A 16288-nucleotide genomic window follows, 5' to 3' on the forward strand; every position below is an offset into this window, starting at 1 on the left:
AACCTCACCGTGTTTTTTCCAAGCAGGACATGCTACTACAAACCTATTATGCACCATGAAGGCATATGCAGATTTGTGGTGGCCCTTTTCTTTTCAGTGGGGCTTCAGTGGCTTCTAGAGGATAGTGGACAGCACAGGTTTGTAGGTGGTGGGTAGGACAGGAACTGTAGGCTACATGTCTCTTAGATTGTTTAAGATTAAAAATGAAGGACAAGGGAAACGTCATGAAGAGATCGATGCAAACAACAAACACCAGCAGAAGACCGATCTATATGTATGCAGTATATACGTACTGAAGTCTGTGTTCACATTAATGCATATGTGATTTACTGAACATTCCAAGTATATAATGGCTACAGAAATGGATTTGGTTTGCATCATTTTGCTTTTTTATTTCCCCCCTACACCCTGTAGTGGAAAAAATTCTGTTCAGTATGATTTTCTGTTCAGGAGATTCAAAATGAAATATTTCATATAGCTCAGGCTGACCTCAAATGAAATGGCAAGCAACGGCTAGGGTGCATTGGGGAAATAGGAAATTCTCCTAAAGGACAGAAATTCCCACCCCTGCTAGGTACTGTAGCAGTTCAGGGAGGTGATAGGTTCGTTTTCACCTGGTCTCAAACCCATCAGCATTTTCAAGTCTAAATAAAATTATGTTATATTAAAACATTGATCCCTTGGATTTTTCATTCTTCTTTTAAAGGGCTGTAAATACTAAATTATCCAAATTCCCCATAGATGGAAATTAAATTTTCATAGAGTTTACACTAGTGGAAGAGCTAMCTTCTGTTTTAATATTTAAATTAATAAATTCTGCAAAGGCAATGTCCTACAACTTATCAAAACCCACAACAGCCCTTTACAACTCTAATGGGCCGGTTCCACCAGAGCCTTTCCTGTTGAAAGGTCACACTGCTCCAGGCTGGAATCTAAAATCAAAAACAGAAGGAAACAGACACATTATAGAATAGCTAGCAGTGTGGTGGTTAGAGACACATCTGAAGTGTGGGAGATGCTTTTACGTTCTCAAACTACTAAAAACAAAGGAAGATATTGGTGTTTCGTAGTTCAACTTGATGCACTTACCATTGCACTTCTAACTGATCTAAACTTCCCTTTTTTTTATTTTCTTTCTCTTCTCTTCTCGTCTCATCTCATCTCGTCCTGTCCCATCTCATCTCGTCCCTTCCTCTTTCATGGAAGACTTTGGATGGCCTTCACCATGTGCAGGCTGGAAAYATTTTTCACATCCCAGTTTTATGCAGAATAGGAAGACTGATTCCAGCACAGCTAAGAGAGCAGAGCAAACCCCCTCCAGGAGGATGAACGATGCGCAGGACAGTGCTCTGTCCATATTAAGACTCACGCATTGCAGAGCACAGGAATCTCAGTTCTGAATGAGTCCAATGGGTGGCTGGCACTATAAAAATGCAGAACATGTGCTTTTGGGTTGAACTATGCGTTTACTGGCTCCTGTTTTCTTTCTCCAGCAAAAAACATGGTTTAATGGCAGAGCCTTGGTRTATTTAGGAAGGAAGATGGTAAAGTATTCACTTGTTAGCAATTTTCTTTGCCAAAATACATTCTTTTTTTAGGAAAGGGGGGGTCACTCATCAATCTGAGGTCAGATTTCACTGAAATTTATAATAAAACACTTCCCCTACAAAAGYGGAGGGACTTGAACTCAATCAGCAATTACTAATGATGTTTGTTCATATTATGGTATTTATTTAGCTGCATAAAGTATACCGGRGATTGGAATTTCTCCTGGCAAGTCCTGTATATGTGTCAAGGAAAGAAATCTCTGTTCTGAATTCTGCCAGTGGAAAGTCAACAGAGACTGTGCTTGAATTATTTGCCCTCGAGCAAATATCTTCAGTGAATTAGAATTGTTCAGCTTGCACGCGACTGCGTAACCCCACGGAAAAGTTGATTTCAAGTTGTGTCTGTCTAAGACGCTTCCGTGACTCTCCTCTACACAGGGCCTCCTAAGCCTAAAGTATATTTCCTGCCAAAAATCCCTTGGGAGCTAGGGAAARGTCATTATCCACATCTGCCAGAAGAGAAACTGAGGTGCAAAGAATTAAGGCCTATTTTTTTTTTAAGGGACATGAATGTTTTGCTCATATTGCTTTACTATAAATTAAGTACTTCTATCTATTTAAAATCCTCATCATATTATTTGCCCTGTGTCAAATAAGGTATTGAGCTGCTGAGGGCTTAATCAGTAGACCAGTGCTCCTAGATCATGTGAAGGCAAAAGGTCAAGGCCTTGATCTGGGCGTGGGTGCCACCGGATTTTCAGTGATACACGGGGGCACTCCTGTGGGTGTCTAAAAATGAATATCTAACAGCAATCATTCAAAAATTAAAGGCTGCTGTGAGTATGTGAATTTAAATGTCTTTCCAGCACCTGAGATGTTTTTGTTGAGGGAGGAAACTAAAAGAAAGTTTTGGTTAAATGTAAATGCATTAATCTCTCAGAAGATTCATTTCAACCCGATTTCCATTCTAGAATGAAACAATTCTGTTTTTCTTGTTTCCAGGTATCATCTTTCCTGTATTTGCACAATTCTCATTGCTTCCTATTAACATTATAATTTTTATGATCCTGTGCTAATCACCTCAGAATCCAAGAGAGAAATCAGGGAGGAAGGCAGCAGATGCCGCAGCACAAYCATTCCACCCAACATCTCACACATCCCATCTCCCCAGGACATACCCTCCGCCCTATTCCAAAGGACTATGAGAAAAGACAGTGTGCAACCAGTGCCATCACCTTGCAACTGCCCAGCCAATCCTTTCAGATATTTTAAAGCCAGTTTGTGGTGCTGGAAAAGTACAACGATGATGTTTCCCAAAGCAGAATCAAAAACAAGTCTCTACCTTTGCCCTGAGGCAATGCTAAGATTTCCAACACAAACGACTTGCTAGCAAGTTTTTTAAGGAGGAGAGATACACATTTACTCTTTTAGTTTCAGCCTATCTAGCATCATTAGTCCCAAAATGTGAGTGAGGCAAAGGCAATAGGTGGGGAAGTCTTCCGTTGTGTTCTGGTTCACGGTTCTTCTGCAGGCCAAGGAACGTCAAACCACCAGCAGTCCTTGTATATGCTCCATGGGAAGCATACAGAYGTGTGCGTACGGACACGTATTTGTTTGAATTTGAGCCTGTATAGTCTAGTTTGGAGCGGGAAAGAGAAGGGAGAGACTTTTCCCTCACCTTTTCCTTCGGTTGAATTTTAAGGTCTCTTTTCCACATCTCCACCTAAGCCCATCACCACAGCAAATTTCTTGGCAAATTATGAACATATGCCATTATAGTGACTTCTGCAAAAGCAGTGACTGGCCTCAGTCAAAGTTTTAGACAGATTTCAACCCTACCCGATGGTAAGATCGCCACAGCCTGAATCGGCCCGTATCAGTGTCACTCCATCAGTGGCGTAACACCTGGTTCATAGAGCAGGATGAGAGTAAAACAAAAATTGATAAGAAAACAATAAGTTATCTATTGGGAGAACATGGTGAGTTCAGCTGGGAGACTTCCTATTTGAAATCAAGCCTAAATAGAAATTGTTCTGCATTCTCGGCATGTCCTTTCCTCYACCTCTTCAAGCCTAGGCATATTGAAGGGTTGAAAGATATAAGAGCAATCTGCAATAAGGGTGGAGAAACGGATTCAGAAAGTTGCCAAGGAAAACAGAGTGAATGTTTCTGTGGAAACCATATCCTTTGAAATATCTGAAGTGAAATCTTATGCTTTCAAATTTCATTATCCTATCTGCTCTGTGTGTGTCACTTCAGTTTATTCCTTCCCATTGAAGAATTCCCAAATGCTCTGCCATACACTCGGGAAGGTTTTGCTGAAGATAATTAGAAGTGTAAATAAAAATTTCACTGTGCTGTGAAGTAATGGTGAGGAAAGAATAGGTGTTTTGTTGTTGTTGTTGTTTGATTATGTTTTCCTGGAAAACGCTTCCATGAGTTTCGAGAGAACATTATTGAAAATGTTCATTGGACACGGAAATAAATGGTCTCCCATTCTCGCCATTATTTCCCTGTACTTTATACTACTGGCCCAGTGCCAGGCCTTCCTYTGAGTCATGGATCCCAGCTCCAGAGACAGATATGTCCTTGAACGTTATTATCAGAAGACTACCTTCTGGAATCTCCTAAGTYCTCTAATATCCTTGATGATCTTTCCTTATCTTGAGCACAGCACCACATTAATGCAGCTGTATAGATTCCAGGGGAGATTGAAGGATAACTTGGACCAAGAGCAACAACTCTCYGGTTCATTTGGATGCATCCAACCGAGTCATGCTCATTGCACCAATGATACATGTAGTACAGTCGTTATCCCTAGAAACCACAGTGCAGCTCATGCTGTTCCCAATTTACCTAYGGAAACATGCAAGCACTCACAGTTGCACAGATTATGGATAAATCTGTGTCCTGAATATTTTTGTTGGGATACCATGACAAATTTGTCCACTGCAGGACTGTTCCGGTGAAGCCAGTGCGTTGTAAACGAGACTAATCTGACCAAACGCATATGGCTAGATTGCAGAATTTTTGCAGCTGAACTAACCTTCCTAAGCTTCCCTCGGATTCAATGGGGAGCTGGTCAATAGAATTTAGGGTATGATTCATCTGCTCCTAAAACAGATGCCTAAAATAGATCTGATGAATCACATGTAAAAGTGACTAGTGCTTCTTGTTGACTATAAATGGAGCCCAAGGTGCCTAGCTCAGCAATACACCACTATGTTGTTGTTACCCAAAACTAGGTGGGAGGAAGAGAGCCTTGGATACTYTTGCTTAACTATCTGACCTGGGCTGCCCTTCTTCCTGACATCCTCTTTGGAAAGAATCTCACTTGCAGGAAGAGAAAAATGTCTCCCATGGAAGCCACCTCCATCACAAAGACTCAGAATACCTCATATGAGCAAGACCTATGGCAAGGATGCTCTCCAGATCCTCGGAGATTTACTTTTGGTTAGTGGAAGTAATTACGTTTGTTGAATCATGTCAGGCCCACAAAACTGAGCAGGAACATTTTGAAAGCAGATCTCTTGTTTAATAGCTGGCACAGGTCTTGACAGCTCAGGATCACTATAAAATTTTCTGAATGTGGATGATCCACGTATTTATATAACATTGCTTTTTTTAAAAAATGTACCCCAGTGCACTTAATATATTTTGCAAACTGGCATTCAGTCTAGGAACTGGTARTTCTCATTTCCTGTGCTACTGGGTGATATTTGGGTAGGGATATTAAGTAAGAGTTTGATTCACCTGAGTAGGAGTAATTCCAGTAGTGTAGCAGAACACCTGTGGGAACCGTTTCACAGTGTAAGACAGATACTGCTTTTGCACGCAGGTGTCTGCAAATGAGCAAGGTATCTCTGCTATAGGCAGTGGAGGGCTAGTCCACACAGTCAACAGAGTCTAGCAAGCAACTCCACCACACACAACTTGATTCACCTGTCTAAATAAAACCATCTAGTGTTCGAGAGTGGCCAAGACACTTGCACAGATGTCATGTATGGCAGGCTGATAGATTTGTAGGCTATCCCCACTCTTGCATTGGAGAAACACGGACATCAGGAGGGATACCCTGCAACATTGCATGATACTGGACACCTCTGTATTTAAAGTAAATGAACATAGCTATATAATGGATATAGATAGCAAGGTCCCAGCTAACCACTAATTTTAAGAAGAGCTCAGAAAGATAGGGTACCTATGGATAGGTAGTTTTGGATACCACATCCTAAAAGGTGAGCTGAATTCTTCCCCTAAAATTATGTGCGGGGTTGTATGTAGCTGGACTCATGTACTTTAGTGCCTCTGTTAGCATTCCCTGGTCTTGCAGAGAGGTTGTGCTAAACAGACTACTTTCTTCAGAGGACTGTGTTTAATATAAATACCACAGCAATAGTGACGTGAGTATTGGGACTCAATCTCCACTGACTACCACGAGGGTTTAGATACCTAGTGCCCATAGAGAGAGTGTTCAGTTCTCTCCATTGCCTATAAAGGGAATTATGGTGAATTAACTTAGCTGTAGGCAGCTACATTATGGATTTACACTTTCTCAGCTGTAGGCATCTCAATTTGGAAGTCTTAATTTGTGAGTTAAATCCCATCCTGGATTAAGAGTTTTTACTACTTTAGAAATTAAGTAAGTTCTACTACACCCCTTGTAGTATTGTTTGGGATAGTGTAGGCTATAAACGCTGGCAGGAAAATTATGTGTTATATCTTCACTGTTATATGAATGTTCTGCTGTGGTTGCATGAGAGATGGCTGAACATGTGATGAGTAACAGGTGATTTTGTGATTTTCTTTTTCTTATGTATCTTTGTGGGGAAAAGGGGTTCACAGTTTCAGGAGGGGTGATTTGTGCACCTAAAGAACACTGTGGGACATCTCCTTTGCTTACCACACTGTTAAGTCTCGCAATATATACCCATCAGTTTGCTGAGCACTTTGTAACCTTGTAGTCACTGCAAACTGTCTGAAGGCCTGGACAGATGAGCTTATGTCTGCTCCTGGCCACCTACTGCTCCTTGCCCTCACCAATAACTAAACCCAGAAACCACAACCAAGAGAGCTAGAACAAGTGGAAAGAGAGGGATAAGGGCACAGAGGTCACAGAAGAGCGTTTCTGAGTGAGAACATTTTGTAGGGTACTTCATRTTTCCTATTACTGATGGGTTCAGATACCACTTGACCTCTTTTGCTTACAGCCATACGGGCAAATCAGTATCTATTTGCCTGTTATCAAACTCTTTAGGCCTTATCTGGAAGGGGAAACTTTCAGTATCACTACAGAATTTCTGTATATTATGCAACTCCACATCTGCCCTTCAGCAATTAAAACCGAACTGAAGCAGCAGCAACAACAACAACAACAACAACAAAGAGTGCTTTGTCTTTAAATTTATACGGCACAAAGCACCAGCAGCTCAAAAAATGAGAGAGTGTTTAGCTCTGTCCTGGGGCTCATGAAAAGAAGTCTGAGACAAGTCAGTCATTGGACTAGTGCTGAGAAATAAAAAGGGACTTTTTCTATCTGTGCATTCAGCAATCTCCGTTTGCACTGAGAACCTCCTGGCTTTTCCACTTTACCTAAAGTCTCCAGGTGTATTTTATAAGCCTCATAATAGGTTTGGAGCCTCAGTTCAGGAGTTTAATTTTCACGTACGATGCCATCTGCTGTCTGGACAACCCTAAGGGGAATCCTTATTAAAATAACTCTGGAGCAGTAAAGCCATATGTGTAGCTTTACTGCTCATGGAAGGAATTATAATCATTCGGCCAATAAGAAGAATTGCTCCATGATGGCATGATAACATTTCTGTGTAAGTAGGGTCTTTAGTTGAAAAAAAAAGCTGCTCTCCAAAGGGCACAACGAAACTTTGGAGTAAAACCTTGACAGGTGAAAATTAGTGTAATGAAAATGATTTCAGTGCAGCTACAGGGTTTTATAATGCCTAGGAAACAGTTTGTGTTTACAAATAGAAGAATGGGAGGAATATGATTTCCCTGATGTCGTCCAACCTTTAGCTGTCACTTTCTGCTCTGAAGTGGGAAAACTTCCAGAACTCAGAAGACTTTAAAAACTTTCATGCAAAGAAGTGTTTTTCTTTCAGCATGAAGGAAACTCAAGCTTCCTACTAGCCTGGGAAGCCCCCAATGAAATGACAAAGCAGCAGAGGGGCATTCATTTCATTTAATTTTGGAGAGTATAACGCATACATCGTCATCCAAGCCAGTCATTCGAATTTACAGTCAATGGAGATTTATTCAATTTAGTCATTGGAGTTAAAGCCTCTATTCCTAAAGCAGATGTCTGAAGTTAAATTAATTTTATCCTAAAATGCCTTTTTCTGTCTATTTTCTGCCTAGAGACATACCAGGGACCAGCTCAACCCTTGGGGATTGCACTGTGGATGTCTACAGTAGAGGAGATTTTCTACCCCTGTTCATGCATATGCACTGAATCAATCCCATATGAATTCCAGTTTGTTTTGACTTTTATCGCAGAGAATACACTTCAGGATGCCATTCAGTCACTGGGATGAAAGAATGTGATCTGCTTACCCATAGTATGAGCATGAGGAAGGATGGTTGTAGCATTGCCATAACCATGTTAACATAAAAATACATGGGAAATAAGCATTGCAGGYGGAGATAATTTCTTTTATTACACCAAGYAGTTTCATTAGGRAAAGTGTCAAGCTGTTGGACACAAGCCCTTCTTATGACAAGTGGTGAAGGCTAAGTGTTGACTTTACCTCTATATTAGGCCCATGAAAATGCACCCGAGAACTTGTTGCTGGCTAGTTTGATAGCCGTACTTCCATCTCCTTATCACAAAAAGTCCTCAAAGTGAAGTTTACTTGATGCCGCTCCAGCGAAATGAAGAAATTGTGTTTCTAGTGAACTGTCTGAATGAGGGTGTTTGGAGGCAGGGTTGAACAGAGGCAAGGAGGGGCTGTGCAGCTTTTTGGACATCACACAAGAATGCAAAGAACATCTGCCCGCTGCTAATYGCTGAACTGAACACCTACCAAGCCACCTCCCCACTGCTAAGTACACGCTTAGAAGGTATGTCCTATGCAGAGAGGTGGAATCATACTGAGYGTTGGCTTTCTGTGGCAATGAAGTTGGGGTTTTATGACAACTTTAAACCATTTAAATCTATGCTATCCTTGAACAAGTTTATCTTTTCCTACTTCCCTTGTGAATGAAGCCAAGGAAATCAATCTATCCAAAAAGCAAATGGGGGAAAAAAATCATCAGAGAGGAGGGGTGGGCTGTAAATTTCTCCATTTAAACCAATAATGAACCTGGACTCTAAAACAGTTACTTAGGAAGGGCTAGGGTGTCTAAAATTAGTGTGCCACAATTTATTTTGAGTGTCTGGCTGTCAAAGTGAAATGCRGAGACATACACTGGGAACCTATGCAATGTCTGGGGGAAATGAGGGTCTTCAAAACTGGACCCAGAAAAAAACAGATTTGATCAGTGGGCACTTTATGACAGAGGAGAAGTCCTAAAAGATGTTCGTCAGGTGCCTCAGACAAGGCTGAAGGGAAAGACTTTTGACTGCTTTAGAGCTGCAAGTCTGGAGCAATCCCCGAAAGTTGGTACCCCTCTGCGAGTGGAATAAATTCACTGTAATGGTTTATGGGGTTTTTGTTTTGGGGGATTTTTTTCCTTCAAATACGGCCACAAGCAGAATTGCAGCACCTTTTGAAAACAGCAGCATTATGGCTAGAAGGTTTTTCCCAGGAGGTGGGTGACCTGGACAGCACTTGAGAGGAACATGACAGTATTCACGTTACATTTGAGGAAGTSAAGGAAGTAGGAGAGGAAAAATAAAGACGAAGCTAAAGACCAGGCACTGTGTAGGCAGGGTCTTCTGCTCTCCTCTTGAACCTGCACCTCCAGTGAGCGTCCCCCATTGAGCATTGGTTTGTGCGTCTCCAGTCTCATGGGACTGTGTTCCAGTTTTCTTCTTCCTTAGCAAGTTTAACATTTTTTCTCTAATTTCTTTAAGTTTTTACTTCTGTAGTGGGCTAGAAAAGAAGCATTTCAGCTTTATTTGTTCCACCTGTTATCTCTGAAAAGGTGGCATGATAAACGGAGCTTKAAAAGGGCCCCAGACCTGTACATGTCTCTCCACCTCTCTTGAGGTTTTCTGCTGCATCAAGCTCCTCAAATCCTCTTAGTAGCAAACCATTAGTAAGGAGGTGAAAATGTGGGTAAATCAARCTGGTTTTGTAATGTAATAATTGTACTGTGACAATGAAAAAGATTTTCAGCCATACATCAAGCCTTCCTGTCCCATCTAGATGTTATAGAGTGCCAACCAGGATTTCTGTCCTCAGACAAATTAAATAAAACTGAAGTTAAGAGGGCCCTAAGTGAATGAATTCATGAGATGAGATGAACTGATCAATTATCATGACTTATAGTGAATCTCCATATATTTAATAAACATCTCAGCTTCCAGTTTCCCAGCCTGTTCTTCCAAATATTGAAATACTTCCTCATAAAAAGAGAAGCAGAAAGATTGCTTGAATCATCTGAAGACAATAAAATGGAAAGGGAGGGGACCAGACATTATTTTCCTCTGAATTATCCTACTTGTGACTACCTGGCCAAAATTAATAAGAGGTTGGCCGCTTTCTGAAGGCTATGTGAAATGCACAGCAAGGTTTTGAGCTCTAAGGAGGTATATTCACTCCCTTGCCACAGCCACAGTCAAAGCCTGTCCCTGTCATATGACCCAGCACAGATTTTCATAGGCCACATGTGCCCAGTACAATCAAAGCAGAACAAAATGTGCGAGAGATTATGGCTGTGCAAAAAAACACTCTGCCAGTCCTCTTGACTTTAATTAGGCAACACGAGATGCATTCTGGCTGCTGGCTGCTAAGTCCAGGGAATTTTACAGGCTTAACTCCCACTAAAAGCCAGGAAAATTCAGGTGGTCAAAAACAGCAATAAGGATACAAGGATCATAATCAACCTACTCATGACATAGATGGGTAAGGCAGGAAGATGTTTCTTTCCTCTTTTCATGGTTGGGCAAGAAAAGTGAAGAAGTGAAACAATTTGCTATAGTCCGTGAAAAGTTCTATGACAGCATGAGGAACAAAACCTTAGGATTTTTTGTTTGCTTGCTTTGTTTTTGAATAAACAGAACATCTATTCTTAATCTGGTGCATTTACTTTTGTAGCGTGATTCCACCTAAACTCATCCTGATGAAGAATTCAGTGCTATGACGGAGTGTCTGTACCTAAATTTAATTCTGCTGCCTGACATTCCGTGGAGTTAGCTATGAAGAAGGTACCTAAATAACCTCATGGATTAAGCCTCGGACTTTTTGCAAATCACTATAGCTAGCTGTATTGACTTACTGGACTAGCTGAAGTTCTGGCTTCAAATTTGCAGATTGCTGATGTTTATAATTTAGTCTTCTATGAGTAGAAGTCATCAAGACCCAATCAACACACTCTATCTTGCTTGCTATCAGAAAGCAAATGTTTCTTGGAACTGGCTTGTTTTTTTTCCTAACCAGCTGGTATATTAATCCCAGAAAATCAATATTTGCTTAAGATAAAATGTCCTCCCCAGAGAAGTCAAAGTCGGAACGCTGTTGTACCAGGCAAGCATGGGAAGCACCAGTGGGAAATGTTCTCCTTTTCCAGAGCTCAGCTCTGACAATGGGAACATGGAGGAAATGGCAAACAGATTGAAAATAGAAGGGAAAAATGCAAAACCTGTTAGTGTGGAAACAAAACTGAGAGTGGGGTGAATTGCACATAATGGAGTGTGACAACTTATTAGCTCTAGCATTTGCTGAAGGATTTTCAGGCTCTCCTCAGTGGAAAACAGTCTCACATGCCCAAGCACTTCCTGATGGATCCACTAGCATCCTTAGGAAGTGGTTTCAGACACTCTGTTTTTTGGTTCTTCCTGCTGTGTCGATTATGGTAGCACTGAAATGCTTCAGCCAACAGTGGTGATCTTCTGATGCCCAGCATTGGATAAACATGCAGCTGTGGTCTGAGAAGGGCTTTCAGTTAAGAAATAGTGGATCAGAATTTCCAATAAGATGTATTGAAAGATAAAGCCTTTCAAACCAGCTCAACAGTCGTGAGCAACAGGGAGTAAGAAGGGCATTTTGCTTCCATTTTCTAGCAGGAAGCAGAAGCGTGGAACCACATTTGTACTGTTGTGTAGAGTCCTGCCCCTGCCCAGTCCCTCCACTACAAATTTGCAGCCAAACTGTCTTTATATTGCTTATCTGCTGGAGGATATTCCTGGGATATCCCATCAGAGGAAGGAAATTCTTCCAGAAATCACTTTACAGGGAACTCCTTGTTGCATACTACTTTTTAAGGTTTCCAGTCAGTCCATCTGCCTTTTATGTGATTAGAGTGGTCAGCTAGCACAGCCCTAAGGATATCTCCTTTCCATATAAAAAGGAATGTGAATTATACGTGTACGCAAACACACACCACAAAGAACATAACATGCAGAAATATTTTCCTGCCTAGTCTGACACCAGTGCTTTAAGGTACAAACAGAGTTGTTTGAGTTTCAGGGTGAGTGCCTAAGCCATGAGAAATATAGAGCCAGATTGTTCACAAGGGGGGGGGTTATCTCTCAAAAACAAATGCTGTGTTGCCTAAAGTGTATCTACCCTCCTGCAGGTGTTCCCTACACCAGCATCAGCCAAGAACATAGGGAAAATACAGAGGCTGGCAAGTGAGAGGACAAACTCAAAAACATCCATTTATTGATTGTTTTTAGATTACAAGATTACAAGAAACTCCGTCTGCTCAATAGGAGCATCCAGTAGCACTGAAATCCATAGTCACCAGGTTTGTGCAACTAACGAGGGCAAATAAGAGAATAATTCAGACTTTTCAAGTGTTGTAGTCAATCCCGAGGACTACAAAAGGCAAAGACCATAGGAATTAAAAAACAAAAGTCTACGTCAAAATCTATACTAACATAAATGGCTCGATGACAAGAAGAAGTGCACATGGGAGCTCTTCTTTTGCTTTTCTTTTTCCCTGGCACACATATGTAAGGAAAATATCACAGGAGGGAGATGGGAAAAGAAAGTGCTACACATCTCTGTTTTCTGAAGTCCTCTCTGGACAACACAGAAAGCACTCTGTGGAAATTCACTTTTTTTCCATACGTCACTGTTTATGTGACGTTGTCTGACATTGCTGGACTTCAGGACCTTAAATGTGTCACGGACACATTTAGTTTTCTCGTGGTCAATCTAATGGAGCATCTGAAAAAAGATGTAGTGGCCTCAGATAATGTTTTAGAATCACAGAATCATAGAATCAGTAAGGTTGGAAGGGACCTCTGGAGATCATCTAGTCCAACCTCCCTCCTCGAGCAGGGTCACCTAGAGCATGTTAGACAGGGTTGCAGCCAGGCGGGCCTTGAAGATCTCCAGAGAAGGAGACTCCACAACCTCTCTGGGCAACCTGCTGCAGTGCTCCGTCACTCTCACAGGGAAGAAATTCCCCCTCACGGTCAGGCAGAACTTCCTGTGCTTCAACTTCTGCCGATTGCCTCTTGTCCTGTCACGTGGGACAACTGGAAAGAGTTTGTCCCCATCCCCTTGACACCCTCCYTTCAGGTCCTCGTACACATTGATAAGATCCCCCCTCAGTCTGCTCTTCCCCAGGCTGAAGAGGCCCAGCTCTCGCAGCCGTTCCTCATAGGGCAGGTGCTCCAGCCCTCTGATCATCTTCGTAGACCTATGCTAGACTCTCTCCAGTAGCTCCCTGTCTCTCTTGTCCTGGGGAGCCCAGAATTGGACACAGGACTCAAGATGAGGCCTCMSCAGGGCTGWGKAGAGGGGCAGGATCACCTTCCTTGACCGGCTGGCAACACTCTTCCTAATGCACCTCAGGAGACCATTGGCCTTCTTGGCCACAAGGGCACATTGTTGGCTCATGGTTAACTTGTCGTCCACCAGCACTCCCAGGCCCTGCTCTGCAGAGCTGTTCTCCAGAAGGTCAGCCCCCAGCTTGTACTGGTGCCTAGGGTTATTTCTCCCTAGGTGCAGGACTCTGCACTTGCCCTTGTTGAACCTCMGGAGGTTCCTCTCTGCCCAGCTCTCCAGCCTGTCCAGGTCTCTCTGAACGGCAGCACAGCCCTCAGGTGTGTCAGCCACTCCTCCCAGCTTGGTATCATCAGCAAACTTGCTAAGGAGGCACTCTGTCCCCTCATCCAGGTCACTGATGAAGAAGTTGAACAGGATGGGACCCCATACTGGAACCCTGGGGGAYGCCACTAGCCACAGGCCTCCACCTGGACTCCACGCCACTGATGACGACCCTCCGAGCTCTGCCTTTCAGCCAGTTCTCAATCCAGATCACTGTCCACTCATCTAACCCACACTTCCTGAGCTTATTTATATATGTTATGTATATAGCATAATATAGCTCCAGGCAGATTTATCTCAGCCAGCTTTGAAATATATTTTGGTTTGCCATAATCAAATCAGTGGAAATCTACAAGTGCAGCGGCACTGAAAGGGGTGAAATTACTGAGTTACATGTTACACCGCAGTAACGCTTCTTTGTTGACAAAGTTTCGGGAGGTGGAAAGTCTTTCTGCCTGAATTTCCTGGTCCCTTCCTAGAGGGAACACAGTTTTACTAGGGGTAGTGAGTTATTTATGTTAGGAAAATCTGTATCTCACTGAAAGATTCTGGAAACCTTTATATATCAATAAATTAAGGGACAGATGTGTATGTCGGGAGAAGAGAAAGCGAGACTTCAGAAATGTCTGGCTGAAAGTAGGGAACTAACATCCAGAGTCATAAGGGACTACTGAGCACCTCACCGCCATATATATTCCAGGTGCAAGGAGTACCAAGCTCTCCAAATAAAACAAAAGATGACTTCTCCACCCTGGGACTGGGCAAAGGCAGGGGAGCTAAGAGCTAAGACATCTAATTCAGTCACAGACACTGGTATGCAGAAGTATAAAAGTAAGCGTCTTAACCTAGAGCTGATTTTTTCTCCAAATGTACAATTYGTTTGCCTAAAAACAGGTGTCTGAAGTCATTTTAAGCACTAAGGTGCACTCTACTGGGGCACTAGAAGAAGGAAAGAGACCTTTAACTTTTGTGTAATATCTACTAGCCTTTTGCAGATGTGTTGGGTACCTTAGGACATCTCCAATGACATTAGATGCTTAGATATGGGCAGTTGAACCAAGCCCTGTGTGAAAATATTAGCTGTGTAGCAGSATTTTTGGGAAAAACAGTTTAATACAGCCTATGTAGAGAAGTTAAGAGAGCAGACAACATGGGCAGATAGAGTTCAAATTCCCTAGCAAATCTGGAAGATCTAAAACTTAAAATATTACTAGATCCTCAGATTTGGATGGTTTGAAGGTATAAAGATTTTTCCAGCCTTTAAAAAAGCTGGAAAATGTTCATTTCTTCCGACTTGTCAGAACTTCTTCAAAAAAAGCATTCTCTTCTAGTTACCTTTGACAGCCCTACTTACAGCCCTGGTATTATTTCCACCATGGTKTCCTGGGACAGGGAGTGAAAAGAATAAAACTTCCAAATTCTAGTCTAAAGGGAGGACGTACCTGTYGTCAGCAGAGATTCAGTTCCTATCTGTTCTAAATGGCTTCATTTATCGGTTACTATTATCAGTGCAATTCCAACCGAATGGTAACTTTCCCAGTTCTTGGTGCTTTCACAGTGAAACTGGATGTCTCCYTAGAAGAACAACTCTGATTTCTTCCTCTGAAAGGATTATTTATTTTGCTAAGGGAGTGACTAGGTCGACTMTCACTCACCTAAAGCAGAAGGCCATAGTGAGTGTTCATCACGGTACCTTCTGCCTTTCGATGCTATGCAATGCATAAGTTGCACATAACACTGTGGATTTCCAATTAGACACACTTACTGAGCATGTGCTGTCCAGAAAGATCCGAGTCAATACTGCTCTGTTATTAATGCTGCACTGCAGTTACACGTGCACATACAACACGCACCACAGGTGGGATTCTGCTCACAGATTTATACRCCCAAGTGTGTCCGCAAGAAAGTGTCTCTACATGCACCAGAGATGGGACTCTGTTCCCTGTATTTAGGGGCCTAACATCATTTGAAATGCTTGCGAGTATACAAGTCATCCACATGGGGCTTGCAGGTGCAACAGAGGATCTATAGGAAACTTCCTCCCTTTTGACAAATTCCAGGAGCCCAAGCAGAAAGGCCCAGGGTATTTTGAATGGCCCCAAACATCTGTGTCCAGGCTACTGAATTCCATACAAGACACCAAACCTCCCAGTGGACCTTAGATGGATGATGCAGATCTAGTAATTTCAKTCGGTGGACCCTAGAGACAAATTCAATTGACAAAATGTAGATCTGTACAGCTCCTTAACTTTGTTAATTCATCAGTTAAAATGGTCATAGATATCCAGCCTACACCTACCTACCTGCATTTATGTATCTGAATCTGCTAGCTGAATCCCACCTAAGAAGGTAAAGATCGCCAGTGAGGGTCAGAGCAGAGTCAGGACCAAGGTGGTCTCAGTTTTGTTCACTGCTATAAATGCCTAATGAAAGRCTGCAAACAAGCCTCCAAAAAGAAATTCATCTCTCTCTCCTTACTACCGCTTTCATTATAACACTGGAGCACTTCATAATCATAAATAAATATGTCCTAGACTATCCTCTGTAAAGTAAGGGAACAGC

Source organism: Rhea americana, unplaced genomic scaffold (assembly GCF_003343005.1).
Source record: "Rhea americana isolate MKP2758 unplaced genomic scaffold, rheAme1 scaffold_192, whole genome shotgun sequence".
Lineage (NCBI taxonomy): Eukaryota > Metazoa > Chordata > Aves > Rheiformes > Rheidae > Rhea > Rhea americana.